At 37.9% G+C, this 21,794-nt stretch overlaps 1 protein-coding gene across 4 annotated transcripts in view; it reads right to left on the bottom strand.

Moving 5' to 3' along the window:
* Nucleotides 1-21,794, bottom strand: part of LOC131425728 (uncharacterized) — a 771,700-nt gene that overhangs the window by 82,532 nt on the left and 667,374 nt on the right. Inside the window, exons 1-2 of one of the 4 annotated variants that reach the window (XM_058587829.1) lie at nucleotides 989-1,198; nucleotides 438-847 (exon numbers count right to left, since the gene is read on the bottom strand). The exons of the other annotated variants lie outside the window; for them this stretch is intronic. The gene's annotated coding sequence lies outside the window, so the exon portion shown is untranslated. Of the gene's footprint in view, nucleotides 1-437; nucleotides 848-988; nucleotides 1,199-21,794 lie in introns of those variants that run through there. 4 annotated transcript variants of the gene reach the window in all.

The following is a 21,794-nucleotide window of genomic DNA, read 5'->3' as shown; positions in this document are numbered from 1 at the left end:
TGTGTGACAAATGTTACGGCAGCGGAAATTGATTGCCACGTGATGATGTGCGATTTGGAGATCCCGAGCAATCGAAAGTGATTGCCGGTGCAGCAAGACAATGGATGGTCCGTGGATGCTGACGAACATGGAGAAAGGTGCAAATTTATTATTTCCCGTCTCCCCAATCCCAACCCCCTTGTGTTCGATAGAATTCGATTCCCGTGCAAGTAAACATAGGTACAAACACACTCAACAAATGGCGATGATCAAAATGATGATGATGATGATGATAGTGATGGTGATATGGTGATGATAGGGAGATGCTACTACTGAAGAAACAGCAAACGTGTTCTGGTATGGCCTGGGCCCAGCGGTGGTCCGGGGTTCGGATGTAAAGGAGAAGGTGGAACACACGAAAACAATGGGATCGAATAAAATATTCATTATAATGCTACCTGCTGCTTACTACAAGCTGCGACCCGGCGACTAACGAAACGGGTACGGCCAGGTGAAAGAGAAGGGTCCTGATTGTTGATTTCATGTATTCAGAGGTGGACTCCGGAGCTTCTGGTCACGTTCGGCGACATTCGGATCAGCAGGAATTTATGGGCGAACTGCTGCAGTATGTGGATTAATAAGAAGATCTCTTTCTGACCAATTGGGTGCTGTTTGATTGCTGATTTTATAGCCGAGGAGGGGGTGGGGGGGTTGTATTTTCAACAAAGATTTTTCTCGGATCCATTCATGTGATGCGTGCAAAACTTTGACAAATGATGATGGCTTTCACCCGCCGATAGACTATTTAAATTTCCAGCAGAGTAAGTTTACGGGTTTGTGTAGGCGGTATTTCGCATGAGGCTGCTGCCTGAAAAAAGAATGAATCCTCATGAATATTCAGCTGAATTCGATTTGCATTGCAGTTGTCAGTGCTTCTTCGTTTCTACATATGAAACCACCGAGCGGAATGTTTTCACTTGTGCACCTTCCCAGCCTTGTACGTACGTACCGATCCGGGGATGCCATTATTGTGATGATAGACTCAGAATAAGCCCCGATTCTCGCTTCTGATGATCCTCCTAACAAAGCCACAATCACCGACATCTGGAATGCGGGGGGGCAGGGAAACGGAACGGCACTGGAGACTAGCAAAAACAACGATAAGATAACGGTAGACAGGTACTTTACACATCCACAGTTGATTATAAATGTCAGTCGAAGTAGGCGGCGTAGCGGTAGTTTGTAATTTGATTGTATTTATTTTGGTGCAGTATCAGCAGAGATGCCAGATATTTTCATAGAAAATCTGTATTAATCTGTATCCACTAATAAAATGAAATTCTTACAACAAAATGACGCTAAAAGATATTATTCCAATAGATTGTGGTTGTAGCAAATACAAATTATAATACGGAATGCTCCGATGAATTTTCGTGGACACATTTTTCTCTATGGGGTATCTGTCAGTTGACTATAGGGATTGTACTCGGAAGGCAAAGAATCGATACCTAGGGTATCGGGATACCGACATTTCGGGAATCGATACAAGGTATCAAAAGGCAATAAAGTATCGATACCAGTAAGTATCAATTGATAATTGCAAAGCAATCATTTCAAAATAAAATAAATAAATGAATTCGCGACTTTTGGTCCATATCAAAGATTATCCGCACGCCACTTTGTGTTGGAGCCATATGATGATTTCACATTTCACATATTTTCTCAAAATTTTTCAAGTCATACCCTTTATGTCGATACATGAATACTAAACTAAAAGCCAATTCCTATTGCCATTACGACGGTATTGAGGACGGACTGAACGGAAGCACCAGGCTCGCGCATGTATTGGTATGACGTGGACTAGCCGTCGTTGAAATTAGTTCTCGACAATTTCGCGTCATCCCACAGGCGCACTGAAAGATAGTGCAACGAGTGTACAAAATTGAAATGATTGAATCCTCAGTGAATATGGCCTTTATGAGCGTGTTTTCTCTCATTGCACTCTCTTTCAGTGCACCTGTGGGACGAAGCGAGATTGTCGAGAACGAATTTTAACGACGGCTAGTCCACGTCATACCAATACATGCGCGAGCTTGGCGCTTCATCGAAGTTGACGAAAAAAAGAGAGGTGGGTTATGTCAGAAACATAATCGGATGGCATGAATACGAATAAATGAATTCTGGACCTAAATTCTGAAACTCAATTTAGATGCTAGAACCTGGGACTGAATTCTGAAACTAAGTTCAGGAATTGAATTCTGAATCTAGATTGTTTAGCTGATCTCTGAAGCTGAGATCTGTAACTGAATTCGAGACAATTTTTTAAATCGGATCCAGAATTTAGCTTCAAAACTGAGTTGTATAATCCAGATCCGAAATATAATTCAGAAATCTTCAGAATCTAGTTTCTGAATTCAGTTATACTTCTAGAATAGTAAAAGTGAGTTTTGGATCCCAAGTCTAAACCAGCATTCTCTAACTGACACCTGGTTCTGGAAAGCATTTTAGAAAAAAATTCTGGAAATAAAGCTTATTTTTAGATGTGAATATAATCCAGATTTTAGGGCTGCAGTTCCAGAACATAAGGTTCAGAACTCAATTTCCGAATTCTGAACTTGAATTATAAGTCTGAATTCTGGATAGGAGTTTTGCAATTGTATTCTGGTCTGAACCTTAATTTCAAATCCAGAATTCTATTTCTAAATCAATATCCAAGTCCAAAAATTCCTTTTCCAAATTTTAACTCCAAAGTCTAGGTCTAGAACCAAGATCCTGATCTATGTTCCGGATTTCGGGTCCATAAACCAGATTTAGAATAAAATTCTTAAATTTAGTCCAAGTTCCAGAATTCTAGATTTCAATTCTGGCCCTGGATTCCGGACGAGGAACTGAATAATAGATCTGGATTATGAAAATGAAAAATAAAATCTGGTCTTGGATTTTGAAAACAAATTTCAGAGCTGAACTCAAGAATTGGATTCTTGACCTGGATTCTGATCTAAACTGAATGAAACAACTACGAAGCCTAGAATAAAAGAAGCATCAAATTTTTACCTTTTTCACTTATATGAAATTTTAATTTCGAGTTATTTGTGGTTATATTACCGAAAATTTTATCACAAATTGCTGATAATATCGCCGATGACGTGTAAATAAATTATGATGATACGTTGAATAAAACACAGAAATATTCACGATAAAAACCACTCTTCCAGAGGTTAAATTTCGAAAAGGCGCCCCATAGTAAAGTAAGCCGTATTCACGTCAAAATATGTTCCATCGGTGACGGGTATAGCGTGATGGGTTAGTCGATGCCTGTTACTCAGCCCACCTGGGTTCGATTCTAAACCCCGCACATAGGGTTAGAAAGTTTTTCTGACCCGAAGTGGCAAATGACCTTAAGGTTAAAGCCTCTATAATTGAAACAAAACAAATATTCCGTAGTAATGGGGATTGACTTCAATCTGTTGCGATACTGTAAGTATCGAGACCTTAAAGTATCGATATTAACAGTATCGCTCTGATGTAATATCGATACCAAAAATACCCGATTCTCGAAAGAAAGTATCGATACTTCAAAGTATCGACTCGGTATCGGACATCCCTAGTTGACTATCCGAACCGGTAAAAGACCTGTCACGTCTCACCTTCCCGTTCTATATATTCACATCCTTGCTCTCCCTTGAGTAGTATCATTCTATAATTTTCAATTTCTGTTTCTTCAAAAATGATCTCTGGTTAGGTGAGTATCGCAAAACGAAAAAAGAAATATTGACTACTATAGTTAGTCGTTAATAAAGAAAAAGTAAAAAATTAATGTTTTCTTTCTTACTTTTTGTGAGAGCTGTATAAATCTGTATTACATTGAGGAAATCTGTATTAAATCTGTATGAGCATGTAAAAATCTGTATAATACATATAAATCTGTATAAATGGCATCTCTGAGTATCAGACAGAATTCATTCGCATTGCATTGTCACATTCCAACGCACACAGAGTTAGTACTCACATGTGATGTGACCATAATTGGATTGCAGTGGAAAATGAGTGACACGGTCACCATGCCTCAATCAACTCCGTTTACTAGTCGGTCACAGGGTTTGTGAACAGTTCCTAACCGCAAACCGGCCTGAAAACTGACAGTCAAGAACACACAAAGAGAGAGAGAGACAGACAGACCGACAGAGATAGCAAAAGCAGATGGAAACAAACAACCGCAAAGCAACACACTAACAAATATAGTTCATTTCCCCATGACATGGGGTGAGCAAAAATCGATCCGATTCCTAGCTTATTCGGACGGTATTGGGTTCTAGTGTTGGAAGTTAATGATTCTTATGTAAAACAAAAACACCCAGGAATTCCTGCTTTCCGGTTCGACCATTAGTAGATGATGTAATTGTAACTGCAAGGGCTTGGTTTCTGAAGTCTTCTGGTTCTGAGCTCTGACACAAAATCCATGGCATGATACAATAATGAATTCTTCTGATGTAGTTACCATTAGGTTTTACACGAACATGACATAACCTTACCAAATGAACAGAATGTACTTTTTTTGACAACCGCCGTGTGTTCGTTTACAGTTGAAAGTTCATCAGAGGTTCATTGTTTGAATTTAAAAATTGCAATTAATTTTAATTCCTTGATGCTGGATGATGTTTTTAACAGGCACTTTTTCGTCATTTTTCGATTTTTAATTTGCAGCCGCAAAAACAAAACAAATCACCGGCAGCTGTCAAAGATGAACTTGATTCATCGGCAGTTCATGTAAATCGCGTAAAACCTAATTGTGCCACAAAAAATATCTTGGTTTCCTAAATTCTCAGTGAAGACTACATTCGCAAGAAAAAAACAACAGACAAACGAAAATCATACACAATTCATTCTCCTACACCTGAAAAGTCGATAATTTTCGAGGCACTTCAGATTGATGAGTAAATTGACGATTAATTCCTATATAGTTTTGATTTCTTTTAACTAAAGAGGTATGATGGCGGCTCTTCCTTTCATCGCATTTGTAATAATGTTACCTCGAAAACCTGATTCATAACGTATTAACACTAAGAGTTAAAACGAGTTTTAACTATGACTTCATGTTTCAAGCTAAATAACATCACAGACTAACATACATGACAGTATGAGTAAATTCTTATAAAAATAATTTTTCGTGATGCACTAGTGATGCACCTATATTGTACTGCGCGAACTATTTACTATCGGTACACCCCTTGTGTTATGTGCAAGTTTTTTTACTAGTTGGTTTCCCCTCGTTTGTCAACACCGATCAGCTGCTTGCAGGGATGCCTGATTTCATCATAATATTTGAAAATGAATCATCACAATAAATTATTGGATTACGTTGATAATATATTTAACTTTTTTTTAGCGATGTTGGAAGATAACCATTTATTTTTCTCAACGTTGCTCATCTAGATTATTTTTTATTGTGTTGGTAATTTTCATCCGAAATTGAGTGGCGGTAGACCAGAAGCAAGTAAATATTGTAACAAAACGGGTTCGATTTTGTATTGCGTTGGAGGATGAGAAGTAGCACAATTCTGTTTTTAGTTTTAGCAATATGTATTATATCTGTATCTTGCATGAAATTCGCATGGACGTATACAAATCAACACATTACAGGTAATTCTGTATGAATGGCAACTCTGTTGGTAAATGAAAAAAATAAACAGTCTAGATGACAGACAGGATGTTTTTGATAGGGTAACGTGGCGTCATCATGACACATGTGAGTACTGTCCCAAATAAAGGAATATTCGAAATGACCGTTAAAATGATTGAAGAATTTAATTTGAGTGTCCTGTCTGTTAGTCTGTGATAACATGTTCTACTTTTGCGTTATTTGATATTCATGAACTTCACATTAAAACATGTTTTCCTTAAATAACATGATATAATTGTCAGCCAAGCACAACCCTGCTAGCATTTTCCGTCACTTTTCGGCAATGTCAATTGACAAACTGTTCAACAACAGCAGTATTCCATCAAAGTAGCCATGTAGTCGTAATAGAACAAAACTGGGAACTGGTACAACCATTTTTGTTTTTTGTATTAGGAGATGACTTTTTGGGTCACTTGCTGCTCGAAAATATTCATTACTCTTATACTATGTTCACACCTGCAGGTAATAACACGTTTTAACGATAGTAATATAAAGTTAAAACCGAACTGTTCACATTTCTCGGTTAATTTTTCAAAAGGGCGTATAAGCAAGTGACAGTTTCTCTTTGTTTACTTTCTCTTCTATTAATTACCAAGCGGTTTCCACGTTTATCACTCAACTCTTTGCATGAAATGATACCCGAAACTTTCGACTCTCAAACAGAATGGTAATATCAAAGAAAATCTTTTTAATCACATCACAATAATCGAAAGAAATGTTTACGTCGCCAACATTAAGCACTTGTTAGGAAGATAAATTACTGTGGAACTTTACTGGGTTCCGGAGTTCTCAAAGAATAGTTTGTAGTATTTCGGAATAGGAAAATCTACAGAGAAAAAAAGGCGGGTGAGTAATGTCAGAGACATAACTGGATGTCGTGAATACGAAAAAACTGACACGCTCCCATCACTTTTCCGAATATCAGTTAGTTGATTGATTGTATGAATTGTGCAAGCTTTCCTCTTTTTCACTAATAGAATTTGAAGCGATACACCTACATTAAAGTACAGATTAGTTACATTAAACAGCTACTATTCTACAACTATATATTCCAAACTTGAAACAGATCCTTTTTAATTTGCTAATATAGGAAGCTAGGTACAACAAATTTGTAGTTTATTTTTATTGAAGCTATGAAGTTCGAAGATATCTGATTCTTCTCGAAATTCCAGTACGAGACAATTGCAATGGCCTGATCTGAAATGTATCTACGATCTTCGGTATGCAAGAGTGAATCTAATAATAATAATAATAATGATAATAATAATAATAATAATGATAATACAGATTAATCTGCATATATGGCAACCCTGTTTCGCAAGGCATATTTTCACACGACCCCATACTAGTATAAAGATGTGTTCAACATTCGCTTTCGCATTGCCGTTCGTAATTGAATGTGTTAGTAATGGTACAAATCTGCTTTTCTACCTGTTTTCGGAGCCATCGTTCTGACGGTGTCTCGTACGTACAGAGTAGCTGCTTTAACTTAAATGACGCTATTTCTCACATCACATTTCCTTTTATACGTGCTAGTGGTAGCACGGTAGGACTTCCCCTTTGTTGGAATTCCTTTCCTATACGCAGAACGGGAAACAGTGAAACGATATAAAAGAGAGAGTTAGCAGAGCGGCAGCCAGTACTAGAGGTGCGCATAACAGCTCATTTTGGTGAACAGCTCCGAACCGATCAGCTCACCAAAGGGGATCGATTCGATGTATCAGCTCATCAGCTCTTTTAGTTTGAACTTAAGGTTCATTTTGTGCGCCGTTTTTCTTATGCACCGGTTTTCTTTCATATGCATGATCGAAATTGAATCATTGATTTGCAATGATGCAATAAGTGCAATGCAAATTAATTTATTTTTGACTGATGTCGACTAAATTGAATCTCTTAAAGAGCCGAAGATCCGATCAGCTCGTAGCGTGTTCCCTTCGTCATAACGCAGTGAACTGGGTAGCAAATGAGTGAGCTGATGAGCTGCGGATCTTTTGAAAAGAGCTGTGAGCTGTCAGCTCACTTCAATGATTCGATTCACTGGAACAGCTCAGGAGCGAATTGCCCATCTCTAGCCAGTACTGAATTTGTCGTCGAGCTGTTAACTGCGTACTGTGGAATTTTTACGCAGAAACACGCACACAGGAGGAACAGTTAAGGCAAGGCAAAGTCCCGCTTAAACCGTGCTGGTCTGAAGTGCCCAGTTGGCGGCAGAATCCATCGTTTGCCTCGGAAGGGGAACTACGCCGAGCGTGTCAGTGCTGGTGCATCGGTCTATCTGGCGACAGTGATGGAGTACTTGGTTGCCGAAGTGTTGGAATTGGCCGGTAACGCTGCCCATGACAACGAAAACGAAAATCATCCCTCGCCATCTGCAGCTGGCCATCCGTTGAAAACCCCGTCCTTTTCAGGATGACCACATCACTGTGATAAAGAAATATTTAGAATTGCTTTAAGTTTAGCCAGTTCTGATACGCCTGGAAAGTAGAATGCGCAAATCAAGTGGAAACATTTGTTCTAACAATTTTTGTTTTCGGCCGCATACTAAAGTACTCGCGACAAAAATACATATTGATCTGTGGCAACTCTGTTTCGCACGGCATATTTGTAAACTAGTATAAAGATGTGTTCAAAATCATCACTTTCGCTTTCGCATTGCCGTTCGTAATTGAATGTGTTAGTGACGGTGCAAATTATTTTAACTCCCATCTTGATGAATCTTTTGGTAGGAAATATTGAGATCTGAGATGGTTCTCGTGTGTGTCTTGTTTCGGCAATGGGCCTTGCTGGACTTTTTGGCTACCTTTTTCGGTGTCATTGTGCTGACGGTGTCTCGTGCATTCATATCGGGAAACAATGAGACGACAGGTCCTCGATGTTGCTGTCGTGTGTCTTGTTTCGGGAAGAGTTGCTCAGCAAATGATAGGAAAAGTGAACCATTCAACTTTTATATGGATGCTCTTGTATAGATGCAGACATCTCGCGTTCTGATTGGCTGGTGCAGTCATGGGTTCAATCAAACAGGTTTTTCAATAGTGTACTATTGAAAAACTTCAATATTGTTGTAATACACGTTCAAGTTGAAGATTTTCGATTCTATTGGTAGTTAGATTATATAAATCCTTCTACAGATCACTGAGCTATGAGCTTTCAAAATACGAGAAAGGCAAACGCGCCTTATGAATTATCTTCTTTGATACTCGTTTATACCAAACATTTCAGAAAAGTTTAATTGTGAACTATTTATATGTCACACAACTGAAAGTTTTATCATAAAATTGTGATCATATTTCCGATGGCATGTAGCAAGAATTATGTTGATTCGTTAGATATAACAGGAGATATTCACGATCAAAAACTTATCACTCTCTCAGAGGGTAAATTTTGAAAAGGCGCCCCATAGTAAAGTAAGTCGTATTCACGACAAAAATCTAAGATTGCATTCCCCGTGTCAAGAAGCATAGTTTTTCACAATGCTTCGGAAAAGTTGGTAAAAATTTTTATGTCAATCGCTTCAATTTTTCCACTTCTTCACTCAGAAAGTTTTCTTCTACGTATTAAAAAGTCGTTTTTGGCCATTCGTTGGTTTTAAATGTTTTATCACGTTAGTTGTCAACGTTTCGAAGGGTATTTGCTTCGAAACTTTGGCCATTTACGTGAAATAAATATACCTAATTTGCACTTTCGAGCAGAAATGCAACATTCTGACGGTGTTTCATTACGATTTGTGTTTTTTAAATGAAAAACGGCATTAGTATAGAACTGAGTGATAGTAACGAATGTCAGAGAAAGTACCAAGCATTCTACAACACAATCTAAGAGAGAACTATGTTTACCATGCAATCAAAGTGCTAGGTGTGCAGACTTTGGATTATGTTTTTCATACTGTTTGCGGCTTCCAGAGATGACAAAGAGGACATGATTCCATTCTCTTTGCTGAGCAAAAGGCAGGGAAAACAGAAATATTGAGCTAATTCACATTGCAATCTATGCACACACACACATACCACTAATGATGTGAGATTTGATTAGCATTGCAATGTGCTGAGGACTATGAGCAGTTTTCTATAACTTTGAGAAATATATTCAACATTTTATTAATCGTTGTTCCGTGCTGAGAGTGATGAAATTAGAATCAGAAAGAAATTAGGTATTGTGGAAATGGAAACTATAAAGTACCGAACCGGATCGGGAAGGCTTGAAAGTTCTTTATTCCCGAAAATCAAAGTCGTCCTTTTCGTATTAGTGTAAACTGATTAATGTAAACTGATTAAAGTTGTGATTAAGATTCGTTAATTTATATATTCTATGCTCTCCTAGCCTAATTAATTAGTTTTTACAATTGGGATCACTGAGAATCCGGAAGGAGGAGTTAGAACGCGCAGTGTAAATCGGGTTTAACCAATGGGACTCGTTGTATCGTGTCGGCCATTGTATAATTTGTGGGTAAGAGAGTGAGTGAAGCTTCTTGATGAGCGTGAGCGGTGATACGGAGAGGAGAGGGCGATAGCATGTTGGGTTATTCTCGTGAGTGTCGGTTTGAGTTAGTGTGTGCTCCTGAGTTACTGTTATTCTACGTCGTGCTGGCTGGTATTCAATTGTGGACATGAGGGACGTCAAGAAGAGGGAAGTGACACAGTCGATTATGTTTATTTTGTGTGTTCTGCCTTTTTGATGACACAACGATTTGAAACTTGATGCTTCCTTGTTTCTGCAGTCGAATTTTATGACCACGTTGTTTTTTTCTCTGGGTCACCGGAAAGTGCAAGTGTTGATATTTTAGTTGCCTTCAAGTAGGTAATGTATTTATTTTATGTAGGTTTCTAGGTTTTCGTGGAATGGTGCTTTTACAGGATTTTGTCAAGTGCGTGTGGTCTGGGGTGTATGAAAGATTTAGTCTTGAATATTCATATTACATGGTCTGGAATGTGTGAGGAGATTTAGTGTTAAAGGCTCATACTACATTAGATTCACCAGCTCAGAACGAATGTGATATATTAATATTCACCCCAACTGCATCAAGTTAATCCAAATTGGTGACCAATTTCGGATATAAGAATGCTTGATCGGTACAGAGAGCATTACAATTTTCATTTTTTACGTTTATAAGCTAACAATCGATCTCGGTATGGTCTGACTGTGTCCAACTTCTTTACCTTGTAAGAAGTGTAAATTGACTCCCACCCCCATCCGCCAAGCACTCCAAAACCTAGGGTAAATCGATTGTCAAATCACAAATTTGCTAGTAAAATTATCTGCTAAAACTAACTTAAATCGGTCATAAACATCTCTTCGAAACTTTAAACCGATGCTTTTTATATGACTTCTGAGTTTTACTAGGTTTTACTTTTTGATCCCGTCGAATTTTTCTTTGATGAACCATCTGTAGAGGTTTGGGAACATCAAATGGATCCGATGGAGCTGAATCAGGAGAATAAAGTGGATGGAGAGACAATTGTAGCCCCAAATTGGTGATGGTTGCAAAACTGTTTTGTTTAGTATAACCAAACTAAATGCTCTGCGCATGGCCAGTTATGGTTTGGTCTTGTTTCGAGACAGTTCACGAAAAATATGCCACCTCCTGGAACCCGACGCCATGACCGTTCAAACTGATTGAACCTCCCTGGGCCGCACTGAAGCATTGGTCAAGCTTTATTTTATTCATTTCATTGGTGGATCGAGGTATCCTCAACAATTCCCAATCGCCACCAGAAGTTCAACCGATTCCACATCAGCATGACCAAACACGCTTCCAAAGTGCGCTCGCGTTCGTGTTTTTGGTCTGGAATCAGCATGTCTGGAACACATCTGTAGAATTTTACCCGAAATATGGCATTTGCGCTCAGTACTAAACCTTGTGTCTGGTAGTTCAAATCATCAACATTTCATGTACTTTTATGACATTGATCACGTTGTGAACTTCATCGGCAGAGAAGTTTCTGTTACTACGAAACCCTTGTAATCAATATTTTCACGGAGTAACCTGAAGGAATACAAGACCAGTTAAATGAATGCTGGTAAAAACTTATGTTTTATGAAAGAACGATTTTGTTATACTCAACATGATGCCTAACACTTGAATTGTCGACTGTCAAAACTAATCGAAATGCTGCAATCCGCACAGAGCCATTGATTGAGATTGATTACTATGTTCATTCGGTGCATTCAAAAACAGTATTCAAATGATGACACACTGGTACTAAACACAGTCAATTTAGGGTATAAATTAAGAAGACTTCCCTACATTAACATGATGAATCAAACATCAAAAAAAAAAAAAACAGAAATTCCTGCAGCCACAAAAACAGCATCGTCCCGCAACACATTCCTTGGCAAAAATTCCTGGGATTCATGTTTTAATTCAAAAAGACTCCTCACTCAAAATAGCAAACATTGCACTTGAAACTTTCCTGGTTTATTCATTTTTTTACCACTGCACTTCCGAGAATTATCCGAGCTCCATTGTATCAGATTGGTGTGCGGCCTCCTGGGATAATCATTGCCACAAGCTCCCGCACCAATTCATTGCGGCGGCCAAATTCATTCGTTTTTGATTGTAGCGGCGCTGGGTTGGTAAAGCTTTAAATGCACCGTCAGTTTGCCTGGGCTACGGGAAAGGAACGGTGCGCGCTGAAGTCAGTCCGGTGTCAGTGTGTTTGGTGGCGGAGGACTCCCGCTTTTGGCTAGAGTAAAACTTTTCCCAACACCCAACGAACCACCGCCCACATACACACACACACACCGATGTTGGGAAGCTGGGAGCGATTGCCGCAGTGATATGCAAATGTAGGTTAGCTACTGAGAGCTAATAAATCTTCTTCCGAGGAAAGCCAAAAGAATGAACAAAAAAAAAGAACCATGTCTCCCTCTTCCAATTCAGGATTTCCCGAGCCACCGAACAAATTCGAGACTGCATTCGATTTCGGGGGATTAAATATTGATTGAACTTTTCGATTATGAGACGCGCGAAGAAAAAGAAAAAGAAGAAAACGAAGATGAAAACGAACTGACAGGCAACCATTAAGAACCGGGGAGTTCTTCGTGTTCACTGAACAGAAGATAATCTTCCGATTTGCTTTTAATTTGGCCATACTATTTTTACAAGACGCGGAGGGCGGAGATTGTTTGGGGGGGTTGGTTGAAATTTGTACGAGATGAGACTATCAATCGTAAGAAGTTTGTTTTCCTCTTCTACTATCTTTGCACTTTTTTTTACTCTCTGTTGATTCGGGATAATGAAAGCAACACGGTTTTCCAGTGGAATGGGCAAGGTCGTCTCGTTTTTGCGCTGAGTGTTTATAAGTATTTGAATGTAAAGTTGAATAAATGGTCCCATTTTTTTCCTCAGTGGTGGCGCTTTTAGATTGATTCGGTGGATTTTATAGATTACTTGGGAAAACGATTCCGAACAATCCGTGATTTTGTCTTCATTACGCCTGGGTTTCGTAGATTGAGTTTGATTTTATGATCGATGATTAAGAACAGAAGACGGAGGTCTCACAATTAGTTATAAGTTAAAAGTTCGATCTTCGTCTTCAAACAAAATCCTAATGTCAGCCGGATCGTAACACAAAGTTCCGTAATCGTAATGTAACAAAAAATATGTTTTAATAAACTGAATAGAGCAACGATGCCTTTCTCAATATATGAAATTGATGCAAATTGCATTCTGACTACTAATTCTGGTATTCCCGAAACTTACAAAACTTATATATTGGAAGTTTTAAAGATTTTTGATGATTCTTATCGTCATTTGGAATGCAACCTTGAAATTGTTGACACTCATCGTCCTATAACTCCTGAACCGGACGACGGATACCGATAACATTTTATATCAAACTAAGAGTTCGAAACAAATTTCATTTGAAATGGAAGTTTTTGAATATAATTCTTACCATCTTCGAGAAATCGAAGTGAACTCCGTTTTGGAGTTTTTGGCCATTAATTCCGGTACTTCCGGATCCAAAAACCAGGAACCGATATAGCCGAAGTGAGTTTGTTTGGTCGTCAAATAACAAGATCTGCAAACTAAAATAATTTACTCAACAATTTCAGCAAACTTGCTCCTTCTGATTTGGTTATTTATAAAAAGTTGTTTTGATTTGTTTTTTTGCTTCCGGAAGAGCTACCAATCGAATCGTAATAAAATTCAGTATTCTTCAATGAAAAAAAAAAACAAGTTTTCTTGTATTAGTTTATAACTTGCAAATAACTTAGCTTCAGGTCTAAGGTAGGTGTTAGCTTAGTTGAATTCCGATGACCCATTTTGTACACAGAGAAAATCGTGTTCCGAGATCACTGTTACATCGACCAGCCCCGCCTCAATGCAATATTCTTATCAAATGGATTCAAACATTACATAAATACTTTCGATTCCTTTCAAATGGCAAGCGATCGACGCGTATTAAGTTTATGTTCTTCAGTACAATACAGTACAGTATGAAAAAATCCCTTAAAAAACTAACTTTGAATAACTTTCAACAAAAATAACTTTTAAAGTTGCCTATAAAAAAAACCGCCTAACATAGTTTTCACTCGAAATAAATCGTATAAAAAACGCATAAAAAGATTCAGTGTATACAGTTAACATTTTTCGATCTTACGAATGTCCAATTTCCTACCAATCGTTTCCAAATATGGGGACATAGTATGCAAAAGTGGACTAAATGTCTGGATACAGCAATTCAAAAGTACACCAACGGCTGTAAATACTCTTCAGTAATAGGACATCAAGGCAAAATACATGACCTATCTGAATGACATTTTTTGAGTTTCAAATGAGTGATTACATGCACCTCCCTCTCATTCCGCTACTAACACAGAAGGTGATAGAGCACCGTCCTTTTGACCAAATGTCATCATTCATGTCAGGAATTTGTGAGCACTTTGTTATCTCACCTTTTGACAACCCCTTTCTAATGTTCACGCTTCAATTCCGAAACCAGAAGTGGAAGAAAAACTTTAGTAATTTAGTATGGTATAAAACAATTAATTTAACCCTAAGTTTGTGATAATCAGCCATATTTGAGAAGAGTTCGTGCAAACTGTGTTTTGACATGGATTCGAGTGACATATGAAATTCGGCCCTCCGGTTCACCGTGATTGCAAACTAAGAACTCAAAATGCAAAGTTCAGAAATCAAAACCCAGAACTCTAAGCTTAGACCTATAACAAAAAGCGCAGAGCTCAGAACTAATAAATCTTTTATCTCATATATCTCAAATATCTTTTATCTCAGAAGTCAGAGTTTAGAAATTAGAGCTCCTAACTCAGACCATAGACTAACTAAAACAACTTAAGACTAAACATTGTTCAGAACCCCAAATTTTGAATTTAAATTCCCCAAAAAGGAGACCTCAGAAATATAAACTCAGACCTTCGAACTCTGACCTACCTAAACCTGACAGCTCAAAACTTAGCCTTTAAGACATGATTTAAACTATGTGCTCAGAGTTAAGAACTTAGATCCCAGAACTAAGAACTAAATCTTCAGTTCCGATAAATAAGAAAGTTTTCGTCCGATAGATGGATTGGATTCATGGATTCATTAAATCCATAAATCCATAAATCCATAAATCCATAAATCCATAAATCCATAAATCCATAAATCCATAAATCCATAAATCCATAAATCCATAAATCCATAAATCCATAAATCCATAAATGCATAAATCCATAAATCCATAAATCCATAAATCCATAAATCCATAAATCCATAAATCCATAAATCCATAAATCCATAAATCCATAAATCCATAAATCCATAAATCCATAAATCCATAAATCCATAAATCCATAAATCCATAAATCCATAAATCCATAAATCCATCAATCCATAAATCCATAAATCCATAAATGCATAAATCCATAAATCCATAAATCCATAAATCCATAAATCCATAAATCCATAAATCCATAAATCAATAAATCCATAAATCCATAAATCCATAAATCCATAAATCCATAAATCCATAAATCCATAAATCCATAAATCCATAAATCCATAAATCCATAAATCCATAAATCCATAAATCCATAAATCCATTAATCCATTAATCCATAAATCCATAAATCCATAAATCCATAAATCCATAAATCCATAAATCCATAAATCCATAAATCCATAAATCCATAAATCCATAAATCCATAAATGCATAAATGCATAAATCCATAAATCCATAAATCCATAAATCCATAAATCCATAAATCCATAAATCCATAAATCCATAAATCCATAAATCCATAAATCCATAAATCCATAAATCCATAAATCCATAAATCCATAAATCCATAAATCCATAAATCCATAAATCCATAAATCCATAAATCCATAAATCCATAAATCCATAAATCCATAAATCCATAAATCCATAAATCCATAAATCCATAAATCCATAAATCCATAAATCCATAAATCCATAAATCCATAAATCCATAAATCCATAAATCCATAAATCCATAAATCCATAAATCCATAAATCCATAAATCCATAAATCCATAAATCCATAAATCCATAAATCCATAAATCCATAGAACTTTCTCCAAAAAATTTCTCTTTTTGTATTTAAAATAGCAACATTTTTTTTTCTTCATATCATCAGGAATATGGCTAACAATTCATGATAAAATTTTCAGTAGTAGAGAGATGATCACAAATAACTCAAATTTGAATTTTTCCATCAAGTTCGGTATGAATGAGCATTGATGAAATTCAGTGCCCAAATAATGTCTGAATTGAAGAAATCACCGCACAAAGAGTATCGTACAAAATAGAGATAGTCGGGTAAGTAATTTCTTAACCCCGACCCCGACCCGTACCCGATCGAAGGTAAAGCTTTCTTTTTCTTTCCATTTTTCTTCCACACCCGTACCCGAAAAAAAATAAAAATCTCATTCCGTACCCGACCGGAATCAGAAATAGTTCGAACCGCTATATTTGAATAATATGGGTTCGATAAATAATCAACAAAATTTAAAAATTAAAGCAAATGAAATATTTGTCACTGGTCCAGGGTTACCAGATACACGGATTTTTTAGTATTCTACTGATTTTCAAGTATATTAAAAAAAATTACTGTATTTTATACAGTATTTGCAAAAAAATACTGATTTCATACAGATTTTCAAGGAAGTCTGCTTTTCCATAATATAATGATACGGGAGCGCGATCAATCGGTTGGACAATCGGGCCGATTTCGGCCGACAAATTTCATTGGGTTAAATGATTGAAACAATGCACAAGTTGAACTAGGTAGAACTAAGTTTTTAACGATAATAACTCAGTCATTTGTTTTGAGATTGACATAATTTAACAACCCATCGATACGGAAATTTTTAACTTAAACATTAATGGCAACGTCGTTTCCGCATTTCAGTAGCGTACTATTGAAAAAATTTTTGAATTGACCTCTGTTTTCACGAGCCAATCACAACATGCCGTAATGATGTCATCCTTTAGTCATTTTTGCCCCTGGCTGCCTGCGAACGAAACATGTAGCTAGTTAATGGGTGACAAAACAAACCATTCGCTCGCTGGATAGTCACTTTCATGCGATGTATGGATTCCATTTTCCGTCTGGTGCATGGGTATATTGAATACCGATCAGCTGTTGATTCTGTTGACCATGTCTCCTTCTATTGATATATATTTTCGAAATCAGTAGAAAAATGTAAAACTATTACAGGCCTAGGCGTAATTTAAGACTCGAAACTTTCTTTCGTGGAGCATTATAATGCATTTGTCAATAAAGAAAACAGTGTGTTAGGCTTCAAATGAGACCAAATCGTAGAAATAATGAATAAAGACTGTCCCAGAAAGTATGGACGCAACCAAAAACCGCTGCTATTTCGCAATGGTTCAGAATCAGTCAATTTTTATGGCTGTGTCTTGTTGTTTACACTCTTCTCTAACCACTTGTGCAGTTGTTTATTCGTTTTCATTAGTTTGTTTCGAAATGTGTGGACTTTCAGCAGAACAACGTCGAAAAATTGTGTACAAATAGTGCACAGAACGCGGACTGTCACTGAGAAAGATAGCAAAAATGGAAGGAGTAAGTGAAAAAACCGTGCGAAATGCAATCAGGAAGCTCGGTGAGGATAACGCCTTTGAGGATAAACCGAAAACGGGTCGAAAAAAGGTCCTGCGAACCCTCAGTTGGATAAACGTATATCGAAGGCGTTCGAGCAAAAGAAGGAGGTTTCAGATCGGGATGTGGCCAAAAAAGTGGGCACTTCGAAGTCAAATGTTATTCGTGCTAATGAACGTTTGAATCTTCGAACCTATAAGAAGCAAGAAACAACCAAAACGTAGTCCGAAACAAGATGCATCGATCAGAACGAGGGTTCGAAAGCTGACGATTCTTCCTGGAAATTTGAACTGCATAATCATGGACGACGAAACCTACGTGAAACTCGATTGCAAATCCTTGCCGGGACCACAATATTATACAGTGCGAGAAGTACAAGTGTTAAACCAGTCCGAGACATCGATTGAAGTCGAAAAATTTGGTAAGAAAGCTATGGTCTGGCAAAGCAATTTGTAGCTGCGGTAAGATTTCGTTCCCCTTTATCACCACTGCTTCAATGAACAGTGCAATATACATCAAGAAATGTTTACAAAAACGACTTCTACCCATGAACAGAAGCCACAAGGATCCTGTTGTCTTCTGGCCAGATTTTGCTTCTTGCCACTACTCGAAATCAACGGTAGAATGGTATACTACCAAAAATGTCACTTTCGTCCCAAAAGACATGAATCCACCAAATTGCCCACAACTTCGACCAATTGAAGAATTTTGGGCATTAACGAAGGCACATCTTAGGAAACATGTCTCGGCAGCCGAAACCATTCAACAGTTCGAAAAAGATTGGAAAAAAGAGTCAAAACTTGTCGCCAAGAAGTCTGTACGGAATTCAATGAGGAACGTTCGCAAGAAGGTACGCCAGTTAGTCTACAATGGCTAAATGGCAAATGTTGAGAATAATATTCTGTTGTTGTAGTCTAATATTATCAGTACATCGAATAAAATTTGAATATCTAACACTTGTAAATTATGCGAAATCGAAGTGCGTCCATACTTTCTGGGACAGTCTTTAGTAGATAAGAAATCTTTGTTACTTTTTTTTTGTAAATTTGGAAAAATGCCTTAACTGGTTGTTCCACAATTATTTGCCTATTTTTCAAATTTAAATCAGTTAATCGGAGAGTTGGAAAATTGCCCTGCACTTTTTTCGTATTAAATAAAAATTTCTTCAAAAACCAAAAAAAAAAAACGCCTCTGCATAAATTACGCAACAATTGATATAAAAAAGACATAATAGATGTAAATCAAGTTATACGGATTTATACAGATTTTTTCTCCTCTGCCACCATTTCGACACAAGATGGAATACGGAAATTCAGTGCGCACGATCTGGCATCGCTGGTCTAATCGTTGTAAAGTTACAGATAGTATGATTGAATACTTTGCTTCCAAGCAGTGTGTAATTACTGTGAATATCTCAAAGCATATTTGCGACTCATGTCGACTGTATTCATATCGATCTGTGCCAGTGGAAAGTGCACAGCAACTGGCTTCCAGCGACAACGAGATATGATTTAGAAGAAATACCATCAGCGGCCACACTCGTCTCAGCATCCTCCCAACACAGTGATCTAGCGGATGATTGGAGGAATCAAAAATGTAGAGGTATTTAATAAAGAAATGGATTTGCTGTGCTAAATTTGCTTTTAATCTTACACTAAGCAAGATGGATGATGTCAGTTATCATTGAAAAGTTTGTCGAATATTTTCGAAATAATATAAAGAAATTTAACAAACGTCTCACTCGCTCACACATCTTTCCACTCACTCGGTTCCGTCGGAAATCGTTCGGCAGCTGGGATATCGAAAGCGAAGCAGATGTGAATCGTTCAGGCAGTGAATTGGCCATGCCTAAGCTGACCAAAGCAGAAGATTCTGTGGAAAAACATGCTTGCTTTGCTTCTGTACTGTGCAAGAAATAATCAAAAGTTAGTCTGCTTTGTTATCCGCACTCCCTCCCTCTTCGTCAGTCAACCGAACATAATCGAAATGGAATATATATTCCGTCTCTTCGATGACGGTGACGGACACTGACATGACAGTGCTCGAAACGATATCTTGGTCGGTCCCAAGATCGCACCGTGTTTGACCCCTCCAGGCATCACAAGAAGAGTCCAAGAGGAAAAAAGTTCCAACTGTCCAGTGCTTGCAGGTTCAGGATTCATCGAAGTATGCGTGTTTGTTGTATTAATATAAAGATACAAAAGTCAGGTAAAAGTGGTTTGTGGAATCGAGCGTGAAAATATGCACTCGTGACTTGCATCGGCTATCGGGCGGCATTCCAACGGAGACCAGATCCATGAAAGTATGGATTAAATTAATGAACCAGTGTCACAAATTGCCCGCGCAAATGCCTCAATCAGACACTCCATTGAGTAACCATCGGATGTGGGCGGTCCTTCTTTTTGCGACCGGTCCAAGGCAAATGGCCCAGCCAGGAGTGATTCGATTTATGGCACCTCAGCTACTAAATACTCTCCGGGACTATGTCGAGCTCCGGGCTAGGCTAGGAAACGGAAGAATTGTGAAAACCCGTTCCCCTTATCGCGCCCGGATCGGAAAAACCCTTTCGACAAATTTCCCGGTAGAAAGTTTAGCGACTGGGAAAATGCAAATCGGAACAAATGTTTGTGCATCCATGGACACTTTGCAGCCGGTTCATACGTCGTGCACTTGCCACTTGCCGGTACTCAGTGGATAGGAAAAACGACGAGCAAATCGTTTCTCTCTCTCTCTCTCTCGATGAAAATTCATGTGGAAACTTTATCCCGATCACGCTACAGCACCATTTTCCTGCCATACTGCCATACTGGAAAAAGATGTCCTGCAGCAGAACTTGATTCCTCCCTGCTCCGTTTTCCGTACCTCCTTGTCCTGTAGCCGCCGACATTCGACGTTTCGGTCTGCGGGTTGAGATTGGTTTCTACATGAGAATATGGAAGAGGAGGCTGCTAACAAGTGCATATGAGCAAAAGTGCAATTGCAAACGAGAAAGTTGGCAAAAATAACTTATTTGCTGCTCATAAATTATCGAAAGAAGGATCTGCTGCTAAGTTGAAAGCTGCTACTGCTGCTGCCGCAGGATGTCTGCCTGCTTGCTGACTCGGACGGAGTTTTCCACAATGGATGGAAAACCGTACAGAGTGCCCAGGATGTGTTCGCTTCAAGGTTTGATTTTTATTTCTCGACGATTCAACTCGCTCTGTCGAATCCTGCTGCTGCCGCCGCCAACGGACATTTCGCAGTTTTACGAGCTCCAAACTAGCAACTTTATCGTTCGTTACCTTGAACGTGTGCACAATGTGAGGCCCGGAGATTCCGCCAGAGTGCCAGAGCGCGGATCAGGAATTCGAAATGCAAACGTTTTCACTATTCGCTATGGATGTTTTGTGGCTGTTTCTATGGGTTGTAGAATATGATTGCGTTGCTGATGGCTTTGTTTTGGTTTCTGTTGTGAGGAAAAAGTTGTATGCTTTTATGATTGAGGAATCCGTCAATTGTTAACACGAAGAATGATGTTAGAAGCCTGATGAACAAGGTTATTTCGTTCCAAAGTATAAATATTACCTCTAACGGGCACTGTTTTTCATCTTTTAACAATTCGATAGTTTCGATTCAATTCGCGATGACTTAGCGAAGCACCTATTGATTTGTAACTAATTTGCAACTAATTAGCAACAAATTATCCACTAGATTTCTATTTGATGTTAAGCTTATTTAGTAGGGGTGCTTCGTTAGCTTCATATGAAATCAGCGAAGTACTTAAAAAGCAATGAGCAACAAATTTAAAACCACCCTAACCAATTATCAACTAATTGGCAACAAACTTTCCACTGGGTTTTAATTTGTTTTTAAGCTTACTTAGTAGGGGCTCCATATAAACTTAGCGAAGTACTTGAACAAATAAAATAAAAGGGAGCAAAAAATTCAAAATGACCGTAATTAATTTGCAACTAATTACTGGATTTCGATTTGTTTTACAGCTTATTTAGTAGAGCTGCTTCATTAACTTCATATGAACTTTGTGAAGTACTTGAAAAAATTAGTATAAAA

Source organism: Malaya genurostris, chromosome 1, assembly GCF_030247185.1.
Source record: "Malaya genurostris strain Urasoe2022 chromosome 1, Malgen_1.1, whole genome shotgun sequence".
NCBI classification, from domain to species: domain Eukaryota; kingdom Metazoa; phylum Arthropoda; class Insecta; order Diptera; family Culicidae; genus Malaya; species Malaya genurostris.
The sequence above is the reverse complement of the archived record's forward strand: the minus strand, read 5'-3'. Positions and strand labels throughout refer to the sequence as shown.